The sequence below is a fragment of the Rhinatrema bivittatum genome, chromosome 2, assembly GCF_901001135.1.
Source record: "Rhinatrema bivittatum chromosome 2, aRhiBiv1.1, whole genome shotgun sequence".
Classification (NCBI taxonomy): Eukaryota; Metazoa; Chordata; class Amphibia; order Gymnophiona; family Rhinatrematidae; genus Rhinatrema; species Rhinatrema bivittatum.
This window is the reverse complement of record NC_042616.1, coordinates 725,782,763-725,796,045: the sequence shown is the minus strand read 5'-3', so window position 1 is coordinate 725,796,045 and position 13,283 is coordinate 725,782,763. Positions and strand designations below refer to the sequence as shown.

General features: G+C 42.9%; 1 protein-coding gene across 1 annotated transcript in view; it reads right to left on the bottom strand.

Annotated features, from left to right (window-relative positions):
• BAALC (BAALC binder of MAP3K1 and KLF4) overlaps positions 1–13,283 on the bottom strand; it is a 51,515-nt gene that overhangs the window by 11,745 nt on the left and 26,487 nt on the right. The window lies entirely within an intron of this gene.

Sequence of the window (13,283 nt, the reverse complement as noted above, 5' to 3'; positions counted from 1 at the left end):
TGCTCATTGATATTTTGATCATTTACTGCTATACATTCTAATTCTCCCATCTTACTTCTTAGACTTCTGGCATTAGCATACAAACATTTCAAAGTTTGTTTTTTGTTTGTATTTTTATTCTGCTTTTTAATTGATAGGGATAAGTTAGAATTTTTTAGGTCAGGTGAGTTTTTAGTTACAGGTACTTGGACTATTTTTCTAATTATTGGAACCTCACTGTTGGGATGCCCTAATTCTAATGCATCATTAGTATCCTTTAAAGATACCTCTCTCCGAACCATGCGCTGCTGAGCGACTGTCGGCTTTCCCCTTTGTTCTAGTTTATAAGCTGCTCTATCTCCTTTTTAAAGGTTAGCGCCAGCAGTCTGGTTCCACCCTGGTTAAGGTGGAGCCCATCCCTTCGGAAGAGACTCCCCCTTCCCCAAAAGGTTCCCCAGTTCCTAACAAAACTGAATCCCTCTTCCTTGCACCATCGTCTCATCCACGCATTGAGACTCCGGAGCTCTGCCTGTCTCTGATGACCTGCGCGTGGAACAGGGAGCATTTCAGAGAATGCTACCCTGGAGGTTCTGGATTTAATCTTTCTACCTAAGAGCCTAATTTTGGCTTCCAGAACCTCCCTCCCACATTTTCCTATGTCGTTGGTGCCCACGTGTACCACGACAGCCGACTCCTCCCCAGCACTGTCTAAAATCCTATCTAGGTGACGCGTGAGGTCCGCCACCTTCGCACCAGGTAGGCATGTTACCAGGCGATCCTCATGCCCACCAGCCACCCAGCTATCTACATTCCTAATAATTGAATCACCAACTATGACGGCCGACCTAACCCTTCCCTCCTGGGCAGTAGGCCTTGGGGAGATATCCTCAGTGCGAAAGGACAATGCATCACCTAGAGAGCAGGTCCTTGCTACAGGATCCTTTCCTGCTACACCTGGTTGGTGCTCTCCCATTATGAGACCTTCTTCCTCCAAGGCAGCACCAGGGCTGCCAGTCTGAAGTTGGGACTTGACTACTATGTCCCTGAAGGTCTCATCTATATACCTCTCTGTCTGCCTCAGCTCCTCCAGGTCTGCCACTCTAGCCTCCAGAGATCGGACTCGTTCTCTGAGAGCCAGGAGCTCTTTGCATCGCATGCACATGTAGTAGTGGTTTTAATAGTCCTGAGAGTAGGTCTAATAACAGTGAGTTGCAGTATGTTTGAAAATATTGGAAGTATTTTTAGTAATGGTTTCAGCCGATGTAATATTCTCAGCTTGGCGTATCCAGTTTTGATTAGTTTGCTTATATGCTTTTTCATTGTAAAGTTCTCATCAAGCTCTATTCCTAGGTCCCATACTTGATCTGAGGGTGTAGTGTTAAAATTTTCCAGGTCTAAGGTTGGCGGTTTGATTATCGAGGAATTTCTCCTTAACCCCATAATTTCAGTATTTTTTGTGTTTAGTGTTAGTTTTAGCTGAGATAGCCTTTGATGTATTGCCTTCATGTATGTTGACAGAGTCGATGCAGTTTTTTCAAGTGATTTGTTGAATGGGATGTAGAATTGTATATTGTCTGCCTATAGGAAGAAGTTAATTCCTAGTTCCACTAGTAATGCACATAGAAGCAGCATGTAAATGTTGAACAGTGCAGCCAAGAGTGCTGAGCCCTGGGGGACACCTGTATCAACTGGGAAGATGTCAGATATGTGATTGCCCAGTTTGATTTGGAAAGACCTATCTACTAGAAAGGAAGAGAACAATTTGATAACATTTCCATCTATTCCAATTTTTCTGAACTGATGACATAGCAGGGTATGTCAAAGGCTGCTGTTAGATCAATTAGTACCAGGATATAGGATTCATCGTTGTTAAACCCCTGTAGTATAGGGTTGGTTAAGGAAATGAGTAGAGCTTCTGTTGAGCGATGTTTTCTAAAACCGAATTGGTTTGGGTATAGAATATTATTGTCTTCTAGGTAGCTTTCTAATTGGATATTGGTTGATATGTTGCGCCGGAGGTGGACCTTTGGGTCGAGGTGGGGTTGACACTGCTCATAGGAGGGATCCTACGGATCCCCACCGTCGGCAGGTGGAGTGGGCTGAAGGACGGAGGTTGGCTGGCACTTTACCAATACCAGCCCTCGTTCCCCGCAGGTTGAGCCTTTGGGTACCAGGGCCGGCTGGACTTAGGTGGGCCTCCATATGTTGTCGTCAATGGAAGGATCAAGGGGTCAGCCCAGAGGCTGCAACAGTGGAGAGAAGTCTACTGGACGAGGTGGAGTCCCAGAGACCGGGCGCAAATAGAACCAAAGTCAGACAGAGGGCGCCCGAGCAAGAACAGGCTGAGGCCTGAATAGGCCAAGTCCAGGATGTAGACTGAAGAAGCATCATAGGGCAAGCTGGAGTCAGGGCCGGCAGCAATCTGGAAGCAGTGGCAAGCAAGGCTGAGGTCTCGACGAGGAGAGAGTCAAAAGCGTAGTCAGACAATGCAGAGGTCCGGGCTTGGAGAGAGGCAATGGGAGTAGTCTGGCGCTGCAGAGGTCTGGAATTGGAGAGAGGCAATAGAGTAGAGTCTGGTGATGCAGAGGTCTGGGCTTGGAGAGAGGCAATAGAGTAGAGTCTGGTGATGCAGAGATCTGGGCTTGGAGAGAGGCAATAGAGTAGAGTCTGGTGATGCAGAGATCTGGGCTTGGAGAGAGGCAATAGAGTATTCGGGCAAAGCAGAGGTCTGGGCTTGGAAAGAGTCAACAGTGTGATCAGGCAAAGCAGAAGTCATAATCCGAGGAGGCAATCTGAGGGTAGGTTAGTAATCAGGAACGAGGAACCAGGAACAGGAGTCAGCGAGGATCAGGAACCAGGAACGAAAGAGAATCACCAGGAGGCAACGTGTACATGACCAGAGTGGAGACCTGTTGCAAAGGCAATCCTTAGGAGCGAAGCCCAGCCTTAAGTACTGGAGTTCCACTGATGTCATTATCCAGGGCTGCGGCTAGGTTTCTGCCGCGGGCCCTACTTAAGACTCAATGAAGCGAGCCTGCGCGCCTAGGGAGGGGCACAACACTGAGTGACGGCATCTCTCCAGGGGCCATGCAGAGAGGCCCGACACTGAGCGCAGGGATCTGCAGCTGAGCCGGGGACGGCTTGAGGATGGAGCCGGCGGCGCACTGGCACCAGGGGCGAGGAATCAGGCACTGGATTCGTCTGAGAGAGATGAGGGGGCCGGGCCGCAGGGTCTGCCGCGGCCGGCATGCGTAACACGATAATTGTCCCAATCACCAATTCTGCCAGTTTTATTTTTCAGGATTGGTTTAATCACAGCTTGTTTTGCCCCAGTGGGGACCAATCCTTCTGATAGCGAGTGGTTGCTTATGTTTTCAGGGAACTTGTGAGGACTGGGTCCAGTGGGTGGATAGCAGGTTTAATTTTTGTAATGATTTGGTTAATTTCAATTTTAGATACTGTGTCACATGTGTTCCATTTAGCTTGCCCAAGTTTTTCTTCAGGTTCTTTTGTTGGTAAGCAGTTAGAGAATTGTGGTTTTTTTTTTTATTTCTCAAATTTTTAATATACATACAAGTTAAAACTTGTTTATAAATTGTAAAATACAAAAGAAATGTTACCTGCCGGAACTCTCCCGATGGTGTCAGCGTTTCCCTCTGACGCTGGCGTTCCCCGCGGCGCGAATCGGGGCTTGGCCACACCCCCTTTTGACGTCAGACGCCGGCGGAGGTGCTGGGCAGCGCGGGAAACCTGCTCTATTTAAGGGAGCTTCTTCTCTTCCGTGTTGCTTCGGCCACAAGTGTGTTGGGGAGTTTCTTTGCTGTGTTTCCTGCTGCTTGCTGCCTGCTTGACCCAGACTGTCTTTTGGATCATTCTGCCTGCTGCCTGCCTTTGGATAAGTTGCCTTGGTTCCTGTTGCTCGCTGCCTGCCCTGACCTGTTACTGGATCATTCTGCCTGCTGCCTGCCTTTGGATAAGTTGCCTTGGTTCCTGTTGCTCGCTGCCTGCCCTGACCTGTTACTGGATTATTCTGCCTGCTGCCTGCCTTTGGATAAGTTGCCTTGCTTTCTGTTGTTTGCTGCCTGTCCTGACCCGGATTGCGTTACCTGCTGCCTGCCGCTGGACTACTCTTTCTGGTTCCTGTCATCGCTGCTGACTCTACCTGGACTACCAGGGGTGTCCTACCCAAACGCCACTCTTTGAGCTTCTGGTTCCAAGAAGTTCTACTACTCAAGGTAAGCGGTCACCGGCCTTGGTTCCACGTACCAGTATAACACGAAATATTTCAATAATCATAGTAATAATAATAATAATAACAATTATTAATTTGTATTTTAAACAATAAAGGGAATACGGAGAGGCCCATGAAAATGGAGCGAACAACCAATGTAATAAATTACTACAGGAAAAGGGACCTGAGAAGACACTTCGCCTGTTAAATTTTTCCCCACTTAAAGTGAGACATTCTAGGAGCGAGAGGCCAAGAAGTCCCTAAGCTGAGAGGGTTCTAAGAAAATATATTTCTGTTCCTGATAGGTAATATGACATTTGCATGGGAAATGCAGTTTAAATTGAGCCCCCTTTTGAACCGCTTCAGCTCTCATATTGAGAAAAGATTTACGTCTCATTTGGGTTGATTTAACTATATCAGGGTAACACCACAATTTGTGACCGAAAAATGTTTCTTGACTATTTCTATAGAAATACTTAAACACATTATTTTTATCCATAAGAAACGCAAAAGAAATCAATAAAGTTCTCCTCTGGGATACTATCATCTCTTGTGAAGATTCAAGTAGTGTAGTAACATCAGGTAATATCTGTTTTTCTATATTTCCACGATTAGTCTCTGCACTTGCTAAATAATAAGCTTTGGTCACAACAGGTTTCACTTCCTCAGGCATCTTCAAAATCTGTGATATATATAATCTAAACAACTCTAGCGGTGTAATATTTCTCAGGATTAGGAAATTCAAAAATCTTAAATTGTGAGATCTCAAAGAGTTTTCAATATTCTCCAGTCTCTTGTTGACAACAGATTCACTTTGAATTAAATTTGTTTGAATTTTTTCCACTTCCTTTAAACGACCTACCATTGTTTGCACTCTTACTTCTTGCTGTGTTAATTCAATTGCATTCTTAGTTACTTGATCTTTAACTTCCCGAATTTCTTTGGTGAGGCCCACAACTGCCTTTTCCAATGCTTGTAATGCATTCCAAATCATTGTTAAGGAAATTTCTGTAGATGGTATTATGACTCTCTCAGTCTTAGGTTAATTTCAATTTTAGATACTGTGTCAAATGTGTTCCATTTAGCTTGCCCACGTTTTTCTTCAGGTTCTTTTGTTGGTAAGCAGTTAGAGAATTGTGTTTTTAATCTATTGATTTTATCTAACAGAGAAGTGGCATATTCATTGTAGGAATCTTTTGTAAATTCATAGGTATTCGAGATGGCAGAAGATGGGTCCTTCATTAGGTTTTTAACTGTTTCGAAGAGTAATTTGGAGTTAAATATTAAACCATTAATCCGTTTAGCATAATAGTCTTATTTTGCTTTATTGATTTGTTTACGGTATTTTGTTAATATGGATTTTTATTTGTCTAGGGATTCTGTAGACTGGCATTTCCACCATTTCTTTTTGGATTTTCTCAGAGTCTGTTTAGTGCAGTGGTTCTCAACCCTGTCCTGGGGACCCCCCCAGCCAGTCGGGTTTTCAGGATATCCACAATGAATATGCATGAGAGAAAATTTGCATACACTGCCTCCATAACATGCACATTTTTTCTCATGCATATTCATTGTGGATATCCTGAAAACCCGACTGGCTGGGGGGGGGGTCCCCAGGACAGGGTTGAGAACCACTGGTTTAGTGTGTCTTAGGTCTTCGCTATACCACAGTTTCCTTTGTTTAGAGGTATTGTGTTCTTTTTGGAACTTTTTATCTGGATTAGGCATAGATTGTCAGCTATTTCATTGATGATTTTATCCCAGGCATCAAAAGCTAAGGAGGCATTGTCATGCTTAGTTTCTTCAAGTATTTTCAATTCAATCTTTTTCCTGTATGTGAAAGATTGATTATTGTATGAGTTTGTTTGCTGTGTGTTGAGAATGGATATTTCTACTTTTACTAGTTGGTGATCACAGGTAAAATAGCTTTATCTACAGAGCATCAATCCACCACCTCCAGGGTGGGTGATTCAAAACCCACAACACCCTTACACCATGCCCCCCCCCCTCCCCAAACAGGGACCTCTGGGCTATTCTTGGTTCCCACAGCGGCTCTGCTCTTTACCATGTTGGCCTGTTGCTCCGTCTTCCCATTCTAAGAGGCATACATTATTTATACACTTTGGTTAAAAAGAGAAAGGAAAATCAAAAGCAAGAGGGTTTTTTTTTGCATTATGTACAAGTTAGTTTTCTTCAGTTATCACTCCGAGGGGCTGTGAAGGTGGTCCTGCTGTCCTCCCAACACAGTTCACATTAACGGAATGGACTCAGAGAGCACTTCTGACTCCTTGTGTCAGTGTACCTCAATTCTTCCACACTGAGGGTCTGGTCAGAGGAATCTCGGGAGGGCTCCATACTTGAAGCCCGCTTTTTGGGTGCTGGCTTTTTCCGTCCAGGGTAGCTGACTCTTTACCAGCAGTCTCTCTTCTTCATCCTAGTAAAGGCTCCTCATATGAACACTGCAGCTCCAGTTTACCCAAGCGGAGAAGCTGCAGCTGTTAGCATGCCTGCTAAAAAAAAACATTTTGAGGTCCATATTCAGCCGCTATTTGAATGAGCAAGTTAGCCAGATACAATTATCCAGCTAACATGATTGAGATATTCAGCAGCATGGCTGTGCCACTGAATATAAATACAGTATCTAATAGCTAGCCAGATAAGTTTAACTAACTAACCGGATAAGGCTGGATATAGGCACTTATCCGGATAAGTCAGTCAGATAAGTAGCTCCATCCCAGAATGCCCAGTACTACCTCTCACTTATCCAGATAACATTTTAGCTGATTAAAAAGTTGTCCGGATAAGTGGCGGGTGCTGAACGCAGCTGAATATACAGCACCACTTAGCAGGAAAGTCAGAAATCATCTAGCTAAATGATTCTAAATGTCAGCCTCAGTGTTTGTTGCCAGTCTAAAGAACAGCTGATTAAAGCAGGAAGAACTGCTGTCTCAGCTGGGACCAGAGCAATGTTGGGACTGCAGTTTTTACCTGGAGGTGATGGGGGTGGGCGGGGGCGGGGGGGGGGGAACCTCATATCTTGCATGGAGAGGGAAGCTGGGGAAACTGCAAATCTTAATTGGAGGTGGGTGCAGGAGCATGGGCTTTGGTGGGAAGAGGGCTAGGGCTGTTAATCTCGGGCCTGTGCGGGAAGTGGGGAAAAGTGCTGGAAGAGTATTAGGAATCTAACATTATCAAACTGTTGGACAAGTGTAGAGGTATCATGGTATTAGACTGTCACCAGTATGTTTCTGATGCATTATACCAATTGCAGGATGGACAGTTTTACACAAGCAGATTGTGATAAATTGCAGGAGGAACTTGCGAGACTGGAAGACTGGGCATCCAAATGGCAGATGAAATTTTATGTGGACAAATGCAAGGTGATGCATATAGGGAAAAGTAACTCCAAACTCCATCTCCTAAATGTTTTCGGCTTATGAAGCTAAAAAATAGATCTTTTTCCACAACAATGCCTATGTTGTAGAATGATCTTCCCTCTGTCAATCAGGGAAGAAACTTGCTTGATGCATTTTTGTCGCAAATTGAAAGCCTGGTTGTTTAGAACTGATCTTTTATATTGTTAATAAAATCTGTTATTTTATGTTATTTTATTGTATTGTGATTTTTGTAATGTTTAATGGTTTCATTTTGTTGTACATCACTTTGGAAGAACTTATTGTAAAGCACTGGAAGGCGATTCATAAGTGTTTATACAAAAATTAATTTAAAATATTGCAATTATATGATGTTAGGAGTTACCACCAAGGAAAGAGATCTGGACCTGAAGGTTGATAGTACATTGCAATTGTCAGCTCAGTGTGCTGCAGCAGTCGAAAAAGCAAATAGAATGTTAGGAATTATTAGGAAAGGAATGGTGAATAAAACAGAGAATGCCATAGTACTTCAGTATCGCTCCATGGTGAGACTGTACTTTGAATACTGTGTGCAATTCTGGTCGCCATATCTCAAAAAAGATATAGTTGCACTGGAAAATATACAGAGAAGGGTGACCAAAATGATAAGGGGAATGGAATGGCTCCCCTATGAGGAAAGGCTAAAGAGGTGACAGCTATTCAGTTTGGAGAAAAGATGGCTGAGAGGGGATATGATAGAGGTGTACAAAATCATGAGGACTAGAACCGATAAATGTGAATCAGTTATATTCTCTTTCAGATAATACACAGACTGGAGGGGCAATCCATGAAGTTAGCAAGTTAAAACAAATCAGAGAAAATTATTTTTCACTTAATGCACAATTAAACTGTAATTAATTGCCAGAGGATGTGGTTAAGGCAGTTAGCATATTTGGGTTTAAAAAAAGGTTTGGATAAGATCCTGAAGTCCATAAATTGTTTATTACTGGCATTAGTAGCATGGGATTTATTTACTGTTGGGTATTTGCCAGGTACTTGTATCCTGGATTGGCCACTGTTGGAAACAGGATGCTGGGCTTGATAAACCCTCGGTCTGACCCAGTATGACAACTTATTATATTCTTAATTATAGAGAATATGATTCTATATATGTAACTCTAAGGAGCCACTAGATGGTGTAGTAGCTCTATACTTTCAGGACTATGCATTTCTAAGTTTATGTACACTATTGAAAGGATACAAGGTTGTCCTATACTTTACAATGGAAAAAGTTCTGGCCTGGGCAAATTCAGGAAAAAGACACTTAGGGGAATATCAAATGTGGAAGGAGTATTTAGGTGGCCCTTCCCATAAGGAGTATGTTTGTGGGAGTAGTCAAAAAAGATAGAGAGGTCAATATTCAAAAGCCATTTAGATGCATAACTCACAAGTTATGCATCTAAATGGCTTATACAGCATATTCAGCCTCTTATCCAGCTAAATTATAGAAGGATAACTACTTATCTGGCTATAATTTATCCTACATAAAAGGGGCATGTCAGGAATGTTCTAGGAAGGAACTGAGATATCCCGCTAACTAGCTGAATATCGGGTATGTCTGGCCTTGTGTGGCCTGCCTTCTACTTAACCGGATATCTTAAAAGAAAAAAGAAAAAAAGTCAAAGAGCCCATGGCCCGACTGTCAGCCTCCCCCCCCCCCCCCCCAAACATAAAATCGGCCCTGTCTGGCCCAGCAGCTCCAAAACAAGTACAATCCCTTGCTCTCCCCCCCCTCCCCCCACCCACAACTGCCATCACCACCACCACCTTTCCCGGTTTATGCTTTCAGCACTGCTGGAGCCCCCGGGAGCAGGTGTGTAAGACCCTCGCTCCTGGCAGGGATCTGTTCTCACTATCGGGGTGGGAGAGGGGTGAGAGATGTTGGTGTGACCCGAGAGGGAGGAGGTGAAGGTGTGGGGGGGGTAACGATGGAAACATTTTTTAATGAAACTGGAACGGTGGCGGTAACAGTGGCAGGGGGCGAAGGGATCACGTGTTTAAGAGGGTGGAGGTGGGGGGGAAGGCTCATAATTGTTCCATGGGCCCTTAGATTTTTTTTGCAGGGGGGGGGGGGGGGGGGAAGACACTGACAGCTACTTAACCAGATATCTTCAAAGATATCTGGTTAAGTAGAACATTATCCGGCCACACAAGGCCAGATAACTTGAAAACCTAACTGGCTATATTCATACATAGCTGATTAGGTTTTCAAGTTAGCCAGCTATATGTAGCCAGATAACTTTAAGCAAGTATATTCAGCAGGGCATTTATCCTGCTGAATATACAGGACAAGTTATCTGGGAAAGCTTAGCCGGATTACTTGTCCACTAAACAGCCTACTGAATATTGGCCTTGAAAACTTTATCCTGTATGTTAACATTGGGAAAATTCCAGAGTGAGGGAAATCCAAGGTGGTGTGAGTCAGAGGTATGAGGGGCAGAGTAACTGAGCCAATGGGTGAGAGAGAATGTGTGTTACTCTTGGGTCAAGGGGCTGGTCAGTTGAGGAAGGTGTCAGTAAAGAGGTTCTGGATGGTCCATGCCAACTGCAGTGTTTGGGGAAACAGCTTGTGCTTCATCCAGAGACGCTACACATGTGCTATGAATTGAGAGAGTGGAGTATCCGGTGCTTCCTAAAACCCTGGCAAGAATTTTGAGCTGGAATAACAGAGTGAGAAAGATTGAAGCAGTCCAAGGTGTCAGAGATTGAAGTGGAGAAGCAGTGTGTGTGAAGCCTGCAGAACCCAAGAGGACGTGGCGTTCCAGTGAGGGTCAGGTGAGTTGTCTTGAGGGTCCGTCAGGTGTTGTGAGAGAGTGAGAAGCAAGAGGAGAAACCTTGGAAAGAGACTTTGGGGTGGAAGAAGTAAGAGAGACTGCCCCTGAGAAATTGTGGAACAAATCTTTTGAAGAAGTGAATTGGAGCCGCAGGGTTTCTGGAAAATACAGAAGAAAAGTAAAAGTGTAACATCTGGGAAATGGAAGATAGTGGACACTGATTTTTTTGTGATCTGACTAAGATGGCAAGTGAAGTAACTATGGAAATGAACTGTGATGGATTTTTTTTTTTCTACTGATAATTTCTGTGTGTACAATAAATTATTTTTTTGAGCCTGAGTAAGGTGTGGATAATGAACTTTTTGGGAGAGTGCCTTCAATCCAATTTGGGTCCTGCAGATGGTTCTGCACCATTCCCCCCCAGCCACAAAGCTCTGAGAGACTGTGTGATACCCCATCCTGGCAGAGTTACCCCAGTGCTCCAGGGCTGGGAAGGTGACCCCTTGAGAAGGTGGTGTTAAATATGAAAAAAAAAATCTGATTGCGCCATCTTTTTATTTTGTTCCCAAGATTCATAAATCTCTAAGCACTCCACCTGTCTGCCCCAGAGTTTCTGGAATAGGATCATTGTCCCTGTGTCTCTATTGTATACTCTAAATTCTACACATTTTATCACTTTTCTTCAACAACGGTTATGCCTTTTGCGCTCATCTAAGCCTTTTGTCTCTTATTCAGATTTTTGTATTATTATGCAATCATTCATTGTTATCTTCACTTGATTATTGTAATGTGTTGTTTCCAGGTTTACCTCATTTACATTTGAGAACTTTACAACTGATTCAAAATTCCGCCTCCTGTCTAATTTCTGATGTCCGTCTATGCCAACATATTTCACCTGTTTTAGCTGATTTACATTGGCTGCCTGTTTTGTGGGTAAGATTTAAAATCTTTTCTTTAATTTAAGGTCCTTCATCATCTTGCCTCCCACTGTATTGCTTCTGTGGTACATAGATATCAGCCTACAAGATTCCTTCATTCTTCAACTATCTTTTAAATATTCCTTCACTCAAGTATTTACACTTGGATAAGTCTAGAGAACAGATTTTTAGAATAGCTGGCCCTGAATTATGGAATGACTTATCTGAAGAGATTAGGGTTGAAAATGATTTACTTAATTTTCGAAAGCTTCTTAAGGCTCATCTTTTCACTCATGCATTTACTGTCTGATGCTTGTTCAGAATCTTCAGCTTGGAAAAGAGACGACTGAGGGGAGATATGATAGAAGTCTATAAAATGAGTGGAATGGTACGAGTATATGTTAATCAGTTTTTTACTCTTTCGAAAAGTACAAAGACCAGGGGACTCACAATGAAGTTACTAAGCAATACATTTAAAACTAATAAGAGAAAATATTTTTTTTACTCAACGCATAATTAAGCTCTGGAATTAGTTGCCAGAGGATGTGGTGAAAGCTATTAGTGTAGCTGTGTTTAAAAAAAGGTTTGGACAAGTTCCTGGAGGAAAAGTCCATTAACCATTATTAAGGTAGAATTGCAGAAAGCCACTGCTTATTCTTGGGATAAGCAGTTTGGACTCTGTCTACCCCTTGGGATCCTGCCAGTTACTTGTAATCTGGCTTGGTCACTGTTAGAAACAGGATACTGGGCTTGATGGACCTTTGGTCTGACCCAGTATGGCAAATCTTATGTATTATGTTATAAAAGTGGATACAGTGAGGTCCAGATTGGAACCTCAGATTTCAAGGCATGACTCATTTTTGTGGGAACATGAAAATCAGTTATCGACTTTGAAACAAGATGTGGTGAAGATCCAAGCAGTGCAATCAACTATAGTTCAGGAAAGTATTAACTTCTAGGGATGTGAATCGTTTTTTGACGATTTAAAACAATCGTCAGATATATTTTAAATCGTCAAAAATCGTTAAGAGTCGTGATACAATAGAAATTCCCCCGATTTATCGTGAAAAATTGTAAATCGGGGGAGGGGGGAGGGCAGGGAAAACCGGCACACCAAAAAAACCCCTAAACCCACCAGACCCTATAAAACGAATCCCTTACCTTCCCCCACCCTCCCGAACCCCCTCAAAACTTTTTTCGAGTACCTGGTGGTCCAGTGGGGGCGCGGGGACCGATCTCCCACTCTCGGTCCATCGGCGCCATTTTGGCTGCCACTCAAAAATTCCTGTTTGACAGGGTTTTCTCTTCTGTGATTGGCTTGAATCTCACTGCGTTGGTACGTTTTCATTGGCTGTTTTTTTCACCCCAAAACCTTAGACCTTTAAATCACAGTATTGTCATTGCTGCTTGCACTCCCTCTAACTCAAATATGGACTTTAATTAAGATATGTTTCGGAGTAATATTTACACTATGCCCTGTTTTGTAGTCCATTTATTTCAAGTTTGTATGATTTCCTTTTGTGTTTATATTTTAGTTGTGAAAAATACACACTAACAGTCCCTCCTGATGCAGCCTTTTGGCAAAACATGGGGTCCGTGTCTGGGGACCCGCTTGATAACCTCTGTCTATAGAAGATGAGCGATGGAGTTGCCATTTTAAATGCCTAAGAAATAAATGATTTAAAGATTATTTACAAATTTTTTTTGTTGACAATCCCGACTGTACTCTTTTTTTTTTTTTTTTTTTTTTTTATTCAGGCACCATTATGGGGAGTATTTCCAGCAAAAAAAGTATATAAAATAGAGAGAAAACCAAAAAGTGCTAAAAATAATTCCACATGCAAAAATAATACAAATATAAAAATGTGTTGGTATAAAATAGAGAGTCCATATAACAATTTCAAAAGGGGCAGGCTAAACCGGTCCTAGTCCTGCTTTTCTTAGGGAAAAGCAGGACTAGGACCGGTTGATG